Source organism: Vicia villosa, linkage group LG5 (genome assembly GCF_029867415.1).
Source record: "Vicia villosa cultivar HV-30 ecotype Madison, WI linkage group LG5, Vvil1.0, whole genome shotgun sequence".
NCBI classification, from domain to species: domain Eukaryota; kingdom Viridiplantae; phylum Streptophyta; class Magnoliopsida; order Fabales; family Fabaceae; genus Vicia; species Vicia villosa.
Genome location: NC_081184.1, coordinates 154,930,179 through 154,944,760, shown reverse-complemented (window position 1 = coordinate 154,944,760; position 14,582 = coordinate 154,930,179).

Below are 14,582 nucleotides of genomic sequence, written 5' to 3'. Positions count from 1 at the left end.
CCTACTAAAATTGTATAATTCTCATCCAAACTATATGAATGGGATTATTGTATATCCCCTAATTCAACTTGTACATGGGTATTAAAGGAACTAATATAGTACAAGTCATATTGTAATTATTGTGCCCTATTTGTACATTATATTAGCCAATGACTAACTATTTCTAACTAACTCTTAAAATATAGAAAACTAATTCCTAATATATAGGAAGCCAAATAACAAATACTTGGAGCAGATTATTGTGGATAACATGGTTATTGGATTAAGGTCTTTTAGAGATCTTGTTTTTATTAGCAGTTAAGTGTCTGCATCAATAGAGAGAATTATTGATTGATAGTTCGTTGTAACCAAAATGCTTGTATCAAACTTATCAAAATAGTAAAAGACCATGATTATTTTTCAATGGTTTTCAAGCGAGGACGAACACTGAACCACTATATATCTTTGTGTATCTTTTCCTCTCTCCTTATCTCTTTTAATTTTCTAGTATTCATTAATTTTACTATTTAATTTTTGAATTGATTGTATGTCATATAAGTTAGACTTTGCTTGTAGATATTTAATGTATAAGTTTAAGTTTGTGGTGCATCAATCTTATTGAAGTATCATGAATCCAATTATGTCTTGATAGAACATTCATGCAAAGGGTTTTGAAATATATTTGTTTAAAGCGGCTTTGGTTATTTTGTGTTTGACTTGCATTAGAAGCAATCAAGTGCATAGTAACATTATGTATTATTTCATTTGGTTTGTTTTATTGAGATGCTTCAAAGCTCTTTTATTTTTGTGTTTTGCTTTCTTGCTTCTTAAAATCTCTGATACATATATGAGGCGTAGAATGTGTTAGGAATATATTATACAATTAATGAATACCAAAAGTAGGCATGGCAATATAACTCATACCCGCGGGCACCCACCCGAACCTACTCCGAAGTTGACGGGGAAAACCCGCTTTGACTAGGTTTGGGTTTTTCCCGATTATAAAATATGGGGACGGGTCGGGTAATGGGGACACTAGTATCCTCCCCGAACTCGCCCATGAACATGCCCCGTTTATTTCATTATGTACATTATTATTTATATTTCATTATTTATATTATTAAATATGTGACTGATGTTTTAATAATTAGATTTGTATTTATTATTTAAAATATCTGAAATGTATGTATGAAATTTTTTGAGATTATTTTTATTATTTACAATGTAATTTGATTTTTGAAAAAGTAAATATTTTTATTAAAAAAATTGATTTTACTAAATGGATGGTGGCGGACCGGAGATACCTGAACCCAACACGAACCCGTTTGGGACGGGTTTGGATTTTAATTCTCCATCCCCGTCTGGGGTTGGTGCGAGAAACGCGAATTGATTAGGGATTCGAGTTTGGGTTTGGGGGAGGTAAAAACCGTCTTATTTTTGTGTTTTGCTTTCTTGCTTCTTAAAATCTCTGATACGTAAATGGGACCTAGAATGTGTTAGGAATATATTATACAATTAATGAATACTAAACGTAGGGATGGCAATATAACCCATACCCACGATTACCCACCTAAGTTTGCCCTGAAGTTGACGGGGAAAACCCGCTTTGACTGGGTTTGGGTTCGGGTTTGCGTTTTTCCCGATTATAAAATATGGAAACAGGTCGGGTAATGGGGACACTAGTACCCTCCCCTGACCCTGCCCCGTTTATTTCATTATGAACATTATTATTTAGATTTCATAATTTATATTATTAAATATGTGACTGATGTTTTGATAATTTGATTTGTATTTATTATTTAAAATATTTGAAATGCATGTATGAAATTTTTTGAGATTTTTTTATTATTTATAATGTAATTTGATTTTTGAAAAAGTAAATATTTTTATTAAAAAAAATGATTTTACTAAATGGATGGTGGCGGGGCGGGGATACCTAAACCCAACACGAACCCGTTTGGGACGGGTTTGGGTTTTAATTCTTCATCCCCGTCTGGGTTTGGTGCGAGTAACGCGGATTGATCGGGGATTCAAGTTTGAGTTTGGGGAGGTAAAAACCGTCTCTGACCCACACTGTTGTCATGCCTAACCAAAAGTACAGTAAGGCAAAGCTCATTAATTATATCTCTTCATATGAAAATTGTTATCAATTATATTAATAGGTTTTTATTATAGGCAAAATATATGTCACTTGAAATTATATATATATATATATATATATATATATATATATATATATATATATATATATATATATATATATATATATATATATATATATATATATAAGGAGGGTTATATTTACTCCAAGAGTAAGTTATTATAAATTACTCCAAATTTAGACCATTGATTCTTCTCAATCTAATGGTTAAAAATAATAAGTAATAGTTTTCTTTCTCCACATTTAATTACTTATTATTTTTAACCACTAGATTGAAAAGAATCAATGATCTAGATTTGGAGTAAGTTATAATAACTTACTCCTAGAGTAAATATAACCCTCATATATATATATATATATATATATATATATATATATATATATATATATATATATATATATATATATATATATATATATATATATATATATATATATATATATATATATATATATATATATATATATATATATATATATATATATATATATATATATATATATATATATATATATATATAAAGAGAGAGGGATATATTATATTTACTCCAAGAGTAAGTGTAGAACACTTACTCCAAATCTTAACCATTTATTATCATTAATCTAACGGTTTTAATTGATTATTTAATCTAATTTAATTGATTATTTATATATAATGCAAATCACATGAAATAAAAACACAACATTCTAATACAACAATTATTCCTCCTTTACTACCTATTTTTTATATGGTATCCATATTTTTTCTGGTTAATATCAATCACTTTGCTTCTTTCTTCTCTATTGACACCCTTGTTTTCATCTGTCACTATGTCTGAAAATCCGCCCATTACTGATCACTCCACAACAACCTCAAACACAAATCCTTGTGTTATTCACCATTAAGATAATCCTTCAAATGTCATTGTTACCCCTTTACTTACTAGTGATAATTATGGTTCATGGATTCACGCAGTAAAAATGCCACTTTGCGCTCAAAATAAATTAAGTTTTGTTGACAGGTCACTTACCAGTCTGAAGAAGAAAGAATACATTCCTAAATGACAACATTGTAACAATCTGGTTGCAAGTTGGATTCTTAACTCGGTTTCAACCAAGATTCGTCCCAACATTTTGTACGATGAAACTGCAACACAAATCTGGTATGATCTAAAAGATCTTTTCTCTCAATCAAATGCTCTTAAAATATATCAATTGAAATAGTCAATTTCTGCCCTCAAACAAGAAGACATGTCTCTATCTCTTTATTTCACTCAACTCAAATCTCTTTGGGATGAACTAAATTATATTCCTCCTATTAATCCTCGTATTTGGAATTTTTTTTTTTAATATCCATTTTTTTAAAAAAAATTTCAGAAATAACCAACTTTTCAAAATAATTCCCCAAATGTCACTTTTTTGCTATCTGCAACACGTTGTCGCCAGGGGGGGGCGGCGACAACACTTGGCCCATAACGTCGTCGCCAGGCCCATTGGCGCCTACATGCAATATTTAGGTGTTGTCGCCACCCCCCCTTAATTTTTTTTTTCTTTTTTTTTGTTATTTTTTTTCTTTAACATTATTTCCTCTTAACTTTTTTTTTTATGTTATACTTCTCAATTATTATTTCAAAATGGATTTTATAAATAATTATTTTTTTCAATATTAATGTAATTTTTAATATTTTTCAATCTTATTTTCATTATTTCCACTTAATTTTTTTCATTATTTCCTCTTAATTTTATTCATTGTTTCCTCTTAATTATTTTTTTCAATATTAATGTAATTTTCAATATTAATGTAATTTTTTTCATTATTTCCTCATAATTTTTTTTCAATATTAATGTAATTTTTTTCATTATTTCCTCTTAATTTTTTTCATGGTATTATATTTTAGGTAATTTTTTACTTTCAATATTAATGTTTTCGGTACTATTTTCTCTTAAATCTTTGTAAATTTTATTGGTTCCAAATATTTTTTCCATGGTAATATTTGGTAATTTCTTTCAATATGTACCATGAACTTTTTTTTATTTAGTAATTTTTTTTTTGTTGTAACCCATAAAATTTATAAAAAAAAAGTTCATTTCATTGAAAAAGTAAATTACAAACATCATCGAAACTAATAACTATGTTGTGGAACTAGATCCACGATTGGGACATTTGGTCCTATTATGTCCTACCTCACGACATATACTACACTTCCTCTGCATTTTTTCAGTTACGTCCATCTCGGTTCTAATACGCCTGCTGTTTGGTCGACCGCTTTTATTCCGACGCATTAAATCGTTATGCCAAACTGTTTCCCCCTCGTACACAGGCCAATATGCTTCCATTGCTACCACCGGAAAGTAATTGTCGTATACGTTGAGCAACGTTGATACCTTGTAAATTTCTGATACCAAAGATAATGCATCAAAGTGAGTATGTGAACATGCTGCAAGGACATGGGAGCAAGGCATGCGATATGCTTGAAATTGGCCACAGTCGCACCAACGATCTGGGATATTGACGCGATACTGTTGTCGTGGAAGTCCCTGGTTGTGGTCAATTGTTTCCTTTACACTGAAGGTGTGGCCATGACGGTCGAACTCGGTCACCCGATGAGTGTTACCCTTGGCAGATTCCTGTTGTATATATTTCATGCAGACATCGCTATATACCTGTTGTGTTTGTAACACTGAATTCCACCTCTTACCTCGTGTGGCGAACAAAGTTGCCATCCGAAAATACGTAGCACTAACAATGGCAGTTACAGGTAGGTTTCGTATGCCTTTGAAAACCCCGTTCATTGATTCCACAAGATTTGTAGTCATGTGGCCCCACCTAGCCCCATCGTCGTATGACCTAGTCCATCTTGCTCTATCAATGCTGTCAATCCACCTCCCTGCATCTGGATTTGTCAACGCTATTTCTCGGCGGTAGTATTGAAATCCAGGTTGGTTTAAGGCATACCCCGCGTTCACCAAGTGGTTCTTCAAAAATTTATCCTTGATCTCTCTCATAAAATTCTGTGCTATGTGCCTAATACAATAGACATGCTTAGACGGAGGGTTGTGCCAACCATTTGCCGGATTGTTGTATGCGCTGTCAATAGAAGCGTGCCTGTCATAAATCAAACAAAGATTAGGTTGTGGAGCGACTCTAGCTCGGAGATTCTTCAGAAAGAAACCCCAAGCAGCAGCTGTTTCGCCTTCTACCAAAGCAAATGCTATTGGAAAAATGTTGCTATTTCCATCCTGCGCGACCGCCATCAACAAAGTTCCCTTGTATTTCCCATACAGCCACGTTCCATCAATTTGAATAATCGGCTTGCAAAAACCAAAACCGACGATGCATGGTTGAAACGCCCAGAATAGTCTATGGAAGATTCCATTACCTTCGAGAGGGGTTCCGTCCTGGGACTGTGCCGGCAGTGTCTCCAATATACTAACAGTCCCAGGTGAATACAATTGCAGTGCAGCCAGGTAGCGAGGAAGTTGTTGGTACGATTCCTCCCAGTTGCCGTAGACTCTTTCAATTGCTTTCTGTTTCGCCAACCAAGCCTTTCTGTACGAAGGTCTGTATTTGAACACAGAAACGCAATGAGAAATAATTGTCTTCACCTTCAGGGATGGGTCAGTTTCGACCAGAGGAATGATGGTATGACATATCATGTCATGACTGAGTTTTCGATGATCTTGCGCCATGTTAGTGGTGACGCAGGTGTGGGCTTGAGATATCGAACGTATCACCCACACGTTAAACTTCTTTCTGAACGACGCCTTCAGCATGTATCCACATTCCGGGTTTTTGCATGCAATAGTGACTCTCTCTGGATTTGATCGATCGGCTTTAAAATCAACACAATTTGCTAAGTGCCAATTTTTTATAGCCAACAGACAATCATCCTTCGAACGAAACGTGTCACCCTCTTTTAACTCCTCGCTTGACCTCATGTATGGATTGTAGAACATATCGGACGATGGCTCGTCCTCTCCTAAATTAAGCGTTGTGAAATGTGCCGGAGGTGAATATGCATGTGTATCCGGTACTCGATCCGGTACTGGAACTTCTTCGTCACCTTCATCTTCGGATTCACGATTCACCAACTCATCAACAACATCTTCTATATCAGTTTCTTCGTCAATGACATGCTCGGGTTGTTGTTCGTCATCAACAACAGGATCAATAACTTGTGACTGAATATTTTGCGAAGGAGCATTTTGTTCAACCACTATGTACAGTTCCAGATAATCATAACCAAAATGCTCATGGGTGAGGAACATGTTTTGAACCTCTAAGTCAGTTGTTATCTGTGATTGACAAAATATGACTGAGTTGTTAGGTTGAAGAAGGGGTTGTCGGTAAAATATCTGAGACACTTGTTCTCTTATTTTGGATTCGATTTTCCTTTTTAGATAAGAGAAATCTGATTGTTTATTTAGAGCAAAACGTGTTGAGTTTGTGTTTCTAAATAGAAAACCGTTTGTGTCGCAGTGGTATGTCTCACCATTCATATGAACACGAACTTTGAACTGCGAGGTGGATGCCATAATTTTGATATGTGTTTGTGAAAGAAGAAATGTGAGAATTGTGTTGTGTTGTAAAAGGAAGAAATGTTTGGGAAAGTTGTGATGGTTGTAAAAAATAGTATGTGAAGTAGTTCCTATATATCATGCAAGAAATCTTACACAAGGGTAATGCATGCAAGAAATGAAGCAATAATTCTGCACAAGATAGTAACTTTGACATGACTAATGCATGCCACAAGAGAATCTCGTCCCCACCTCTTACACAAGGGTAATGCATGCAAGAAATGAAGCAATAATTCTGCACAAGATAGTAACTTTGACATGACTAATGCATGCCACAAAAGATAGGGCTGCATGCATGAAGATAGGGGGAATCGTTGCAGGAATCTATCAGGAATCGCTTCAGGAATCATTACAGGCGCATGCTAGGGTACAGGAACTCGTTTCGGACGCATGCTAGGGACAGAAAACAGATGGGGACCATGTGGGGCCCTAATTTTTATTCTTCAAAATTATTGTTTATGTTTTTCCCTTGTAAATGAAACCCTAATTGTCCCTCTATAAATTAGGGTTTCTTGTGTGCATCAGTACACACACGAAAAAATGAGATCTCGAATAAGGCCAGATAGCACGCACCGGACTACTGAGCCTCCACCACCTGTAAGGCGTTTGGACTATCAACCTCTCATTGTTCGAAGAAACGGATACGTTATTTTCTCTGCCGTCAAACCTCCCATGCAGGTAATGTTTTGGAACATTCAATCCATGGACCAGCTTAAGAGAACCCTTCTCAGGTTTTTGGAGGGAGAGTGGAGTCAAGGCGAACAAATCAGATCTATCAAGAGACTTAGAACAAGGGGAGGTGCTTTTCTTGAAAGACAGCGTTGGTGGGAGACAATGGAGGACGACATTCAATGCACTCGAATGATGGAGGACAGAGAAGACATTGTCCTAACCGTTGTAATATCCTAGATGTTGCAGTTTCTTTATCATTTCAGCTACTTCTGTACCGTCCAATTAAATGCTCTGAGCATATATTAATGAAGTGTTTTATTAACATTACAAAGTTTCCAATTAGTATTTAAGTTATTAATAATTAGCAAAATTATTTTCCGCGGTATTTCACCCACTATAAATAAAGGTGTGTGTGTGTGTGGAGTTGAAGTACCAACTATTTCTTCATTCTTACTGCAAACACTAAAAATGAACTCAGTTTGGGCTGTCGTTTTTTTTGAGGAAGGTAGTCACATGCGTGTCTGCCTTAACCCCCATTGGAATTTCCAGAGAATTGTTAGAGCCATCAACACTGGGTTTCGTCAACTAGATGGTCCGACCAGAAAAGTTAAACAGATAGATTACCGTTGTCCATACATTATGTTGACGGATAATAATCCAGAAGGCACCTACATGTATTACTGGGACCGTGTGAAAGACGATGTGGACGTGGATCTAATGTTTTGGACACACAGTGGAGAGGTTAACCGAGGCGTTGAAAATCCACTTGTTCTTGCAGTGATACTCGAGTAGTTTAGATTAAGTGTTGTTGTGTTTGTTGCAATGATCGAGCGTGTACTACAAGTTGTTATGTGTTATTTTCTTAGATGTTTTGGTTTCTGTGTTGGTTATTGTCAATGTACCTTTTTAATTAATGAATGAATTAATGTTTTCCATAATATATATCTGCGCTAGTTTAATATAAAAGTCTCAAAATCTATTATAATTGTATGTTTTAAATGAATTAAAAATTATGATAATGCATGTCACAAATTATGATAATGAATTAAAATCTATTATAATATAAAATTCTCAACATCTAAATAAAAAATAAAAGTATATGATAAATCGGTGCATGCAATGGTTTAACATAATTTAGCATGACAAGAATGCATGCCTCTATAGCAATCTAGTCCCCCCACCACAGACATGACAAGACAAGACACTGCAGGGAATCTCGTCCCCACCACAGACTTGACGGGACAAGACACTGCAGGGAATCTCGTCCCCACCACAGACTTTTTCATTTTCTTCATCACCTCTTATACTTTCATCAGAGCAACTTATCATCAGAGCAACTTTGTGTTTCATCATCAACAAACATGTCTCTCCTAACTATGGGTCAAGAGCATCGAGGCACCATTGCAAACATTGCCACTTATGTAAGTTTGAGTAAACACTTAATTTTTTTTACTTAAATTTACTAATTTCAAATACTTATGGGAGGTGTTTTTTTTATAGGATGTCACGAGATTTAGGACCCGTGCTGGTAAGATGAATGCTCCTGACCCTTTGATTGTGGACTACGTTAAACATGCGGGATTTGGTGAGGTAATGAACTTAACACATACCTCAGTTGATATGAAGTTTATATTAGCATTGTGTGAGCGTTGGAGGCCTGAGACTCATACTTTTCACCTTCCAATGGGTGAATGTACCGTCACTCTAGAGGACGTGTACATGTTGTTGGGTCTCAAAACAAATGGAAAGGCAGTGTATGGAAATGTCCAACAACCAAACGCCCTATGCGTCGAATTGTTGGGTGTGGATTTAATAGAGGGTGAGGGGCAACAAAGGGGTAGGGGCCAAGGTATAAAGCTTGCTGGCCTTCAGGAAGTTTATGTTGGGCTTCAATTGGATCAGTTTTCTGACGAAGAAACTATACTGCGGAAAACTAGGATGTATATTATGTTGTTGTTTGGTAGGTTTCTATTTCCCGAAGGCACGGGAAATAGTGTTAATTTTATGTACTTGTGTTTACTTGGGGACATTGATGCAATAAAGACATATAGTTGGGGTTCGGCTGTGTTGGAATACCTATATAGTTCCTTATGCAAATGTGCAAAAAAGGATAGTTGTACATTTAGTGGATGTGCATTCTTGCTACAAGCATGGGCATGGTGGAGGATGCCGGTATTGGCCCCTGCAAATCCAAACAGTTACGCCTTCCCTTACGCTTCAAGGTAACTTTTGGATCTTATTTTAATTATTGCTTTTTATTCTATTATTATTTGTAACTATATTGATTTATATCTTTTAATGTGTTTAGGTTCAATGCACTCGGAATGGATTGGTCCAAAACGCCTGATTCCAAAATCATTTTCTACCGCCAGCTATTAGATCGACTAGGACCCCAAGAAGTAATACCTCTAAAAATGTCCATTTTCTAAATATATTTTAAAAATAACTATCTTCTATATTCTGAAATTAATATTATTTGCTTTGCAGTTTATTTGGCGTCCTTACTTGGAATTGGACCACGTACCCGACCCTGACGAGGCGGCTATTTGGACAGCAAAATCACCCATCATACGGTTCACCACTGTGGAGATGCACCCGAGTGATCGTGTGAAGCTCCAATTCGGCATGCATCAAGGTATCCCTGACCCACCTGAGCCTGACTGTTTGGGACGTTGGCATCTTGCGAAGGTTAGCGAACAGTGGTACGTACAAAATTACAAGTCCTTTGCCATAGAGCAGCGTAAAATATGGGCTCGTCGATCAAAAACGGTTCTAGAATTTCCTGTGGCGCCGGGAGAAATGAAGCCAACTGTTGAGTATGTAAACTGGTACAGATCCGTCACAAATCCTGAAATGATTGTGTCTGCCCCTTTCTATTTAGCTGACCCGCGAGCACAACCTCCATATTTTGGAGGACAACAACAACCACCACCAAATTACCACCAACAACAACAACAACCACCGCCACCAAATTACCAACAACAACAACAACCACCACCAAATTACCAACAACAACATTACCCACAACAACACCAACAACAACAACAACAAAGTTACCACCAACAACCAATGCAACCACAAACACCTTTTTACCAACAACATTCCCAACAACTCCACCAGTTTTTTCCATCCCAAACTCAACCACAAAATCAAGAATTCCATGAAGGGAGCTCTTCTAGATCATATTTCCAGGAATTCCATGCGGGGGGCTCTTCAAGATCACCACCAATGACCCCCGACATGGGCATAGAAGAAGAATACCCGCAATACACCACATTCGATCAACACACATCACAGTACCCCAGCCAACAATTTGACTTCAACACACCGCCACAACCATTGTATTTTAACCAAACCGGATCCACCACCAACTTCCAAAACTTCCAGGCTGCACCCACTAGGAGAAATTTTAACCCGCCTAGACACAGCTTCGACAGCGCCGCGGGCACCCGCCTATCCTATGGAGGAAATTCTATAGGTCAAGATGTTGAAGACCCAGGTTTCATTCAGGGACCGTCGACTATGGCACAAGACGAACCAAATAGAGGGGAGCGTCGTCGCGGAAATAGGGGGGCATTACCAACTCGTGACCCGTCTACACGACCCATTCGGCAACCTCAATGTGGATCGTACCATGGTCCACGTGGCGTGCAATAAGATTTTTATTTGTATCGTGAATGTATTTTGTAATGTTTTTAATTATAATGTATTTGTATCGTTAATGTATTTTGAAATGTCTTTAATTTTAATGTATTTTTATCGGCAATGTATCGTTATTGTATTTTAATATATAATTATTTTAACGAATGTCCAACTTTCAAAATAATGAATCCACCACCAACTTCCAAAAATAATTTTAACAAGATAGATAAAAAAAACAATATAAAAAAATTATTGAAAAATTGTATTTATTAAAATGAATGTAGTTAAGAGAAATTATGTTAAAAAATTGTAGTTATTAATGAATGTATTTACTAAAAAAATGAATGTATTTACTAAAAAAAATATTAAAAAATAATATTAAAAAATTGTAGTTATTAAAAAAAAATACTGAAAAAAATTTAAGAGAAATTATGTTAAAGAAAAAAAATTAAAAAAAAAAAATGAAAAAAAAAATAAGGGGGGGTGTTGTCGCCAGGGGGGGTGGCGACAACACCTAAAAAATGCACATATGCGCCATTGGGCCTGGCGAATACACCCAAAGCCCATTGTTGTCGCCACCCCCCCTGGCGACAACGTGCAATATTTTGCTGAAAAGTGACATTTATGTAATTTTTTGGAAAACCTAGTTATTTTTGGAATTTTTTTTAAAAATATGGTTATTCAAAAAAAAAATTCTCGTATTTGTAGTAATGCTAAAAGCATTATTGATCAGCAGAATCAAGATCGTGCCATGGAATTCCTTCAAGGAGTTCATGACCATTTTTCATTTGTCCGCAGTCAAATTCTTATGATGGATTTGTTTCCATCAATCAAGCGTATCTATAATCTAGTTCGCCAGGAAGAAAAACAACAAGAGATCAATTTCTCCCTCTCCATGCTGAAGAATCAGTTATGCTTCATACCTCTATAGTGCCATATTGCACTCAAGGAAAACGCCGACGTCCTTACTGTGAACACTTCAATAAGCTTGGTCACACCATTGCTACTGGCTATCAAATTCATGGTTTTCCAAATAAGCGACAAAAGTAACCAGAACCATTATCTTTTTCCGCTTCTCAACTGTCAAACGCATAATATCAAAAAAGCATATCTCTCTTAGCTAAATAATAGATTGTGGGACCATTAGTAAACTTAGCAGGTACAACCTTTACTTGTATCCCTTTTTCATGGATTATTGATTTTGGTGCTTCAAACCACATTTGTACATCTCTTTCTTTATTTTCTTCATATTCTCCCATTCATACTCATATCTCTGTTCAACAGCCTGATGGTTCTCAAGCGATTGTGAAACACATATGCATTGTTAATAAGCCACCATCACTTACACTTACGAATGTTTTCCACATTCCAGCTTTCAAATGTAATCCATTATCTATTTCACAGTTAACAAAATCAATAAATTATGACGCGATTTTCTCATCTTCTAGTTGCACTTTTCAGGATCAGGCAACGAGGAAGATGATTGGCCAGGGTAGTGCTCAGAATGGACTTTTATATCTAAATGATGCATCAATATCAAATAAGCATGACAAGGATCACTATTGCCTTAGTCATCCATCGAGCTTTTTTTTGGTTCTAAGCATTATAATAAGTTTGACCTATGACATTCATGCCTAGGTCATCCGTCGTTGTCTCGTTTTAATTTCATTGTTAAAAATTCGCCAAATATCAATGCAAATAAATACTTTGTTTGTGAAATTTGTTTGGGTGTGAAACAACTATGTTTACCTTTTTTCTTAAGAACTACTTATTCATCCCATTGTTTTGAATTAATTAATGTTGACAATTGGGGTCTATTCTTTATACCATCCAACAACGGATCATGTTGTTTTTTTAATAATTTTTCGATGATTATTCACGATGTACTTGGTTGTATCTAATGCAACATAAATCTGAAACATTCAATGTGTTAGTTTATTTTTTACTCAAATAAATCGTCAATTTAGCACTAAAATCGATCAAATAAACTCTGGTAACTGAGACATATTTCTTCCCCAACTCCAAACCATTTGTTCCGATAATGGTTCAGAATTCTTTCCCACACAGATGCAAACATGGTTTGATGATCATGGCATTATTCATCAACGCATTTGTGTTGCAATTCCTTAACAAAATGGAGTAGTGGAACGAAAACATCAACACCTTCTTAATGTTGCAAGAGCATTGCGATTTCTGGCGAACTTACCTCTTTCTTTTTTGGGGTGAATGTGTCCTTACTTCAACATACCTTATAAATAAATTCCCTACTCCTATCCTAAAATATAAATATCCTCATCAAATTTTACTTGGTTTTCCTCCTTCATATTCATCACTTCGTGTGTTTGGATGTCTATTATTTGCTAAAAATATGAATATTGAACATAAATTTGATGAGCGGTTCAAACCTGGTATTTTTGTTGGTTACCCTTTTAATAAAAAAGGATATCGCATATATGACATAAGACTCGTCAAATATATGTCTTTCGCGATGTTCAGTTTCATGAAATTGTATTTCCTTATCAAGATCTCCAATATCCTCCTTTTAATAATGACATGAGCATCAACACTCAAATTCTTGATTATGAATTTGACGACATGTCTTCCACTTTACCAACACATCTTAATAGCCCTCCTAGAAATAGTCACAATGATAATCCAAATTATACAATTGTGACTATTCCCTCTTCTCAGGATGATGCCTCATCCAATATTCCATCATTTTATGTATAAACTCTTCCAAATAATCCTTCTATAGAATTGAATCCTTCAAATTGTCGCCATTCTCAATGTATTCGTACTCCTTCAGTTCGCCTCAAGGATTAGGTCACTTAAATTAATAATGGCAAATCAAAAATTAATTTTCCTTTGTATGATTATTTATCATTCTCAAATCTAAGTAATTCTCATCGAGTTTTTCTCATCAATCTCATTGAAAATAAAGAATCAAAATCTTATTCTCAAGCCATGCAATTAGCTAAATGGCGTGAAGATATTGTAACACCCGGTATTTAGTTAATTATTTCAAATTTAATTATTGAATTTGTGGAGTGTTGAGAATTGTTGACATGGGTTTTTATGATTAATTAGTTGATTAATTAATTGATTAAGTTGTAGAAATAGTATTGAAGAAATACTAGATTTATTATATGGACTTAATTAAGTGATGGTGGTAGTAAAAGGTGGGGTGTGAATGTTAGGCCCAATAGGCTTAATGAAATTAGGTTAAGATAAGAATTAGGTTAATTAGAAGAGAAAAAGTCTTGGGGAATTGGTTATGGGAAGTTGTAGAGAAGAGAGAAAATAGGAGAGAAATTCATTCCCGTTTTTCTTGCAGCAGTCTCACTAAATCGAAGATCCCCGATTCGTTAACCGTTGGATCGTCACCAAATTTTGTGGGTAGGTTCGCAACACCTATATCTAACTTTTGACCGTTGGGATCTTCAAAATAAGGTCTGAGTTGTGAGATATCATCATCGCACTGTAGCTGCAAATTAAGGAAAATTTTCAGCTTTTTATTCGGATGAAAAGAGGCAATGTTTGGGAGCTAAGGCTAGATGGCTTCGATCGGTAG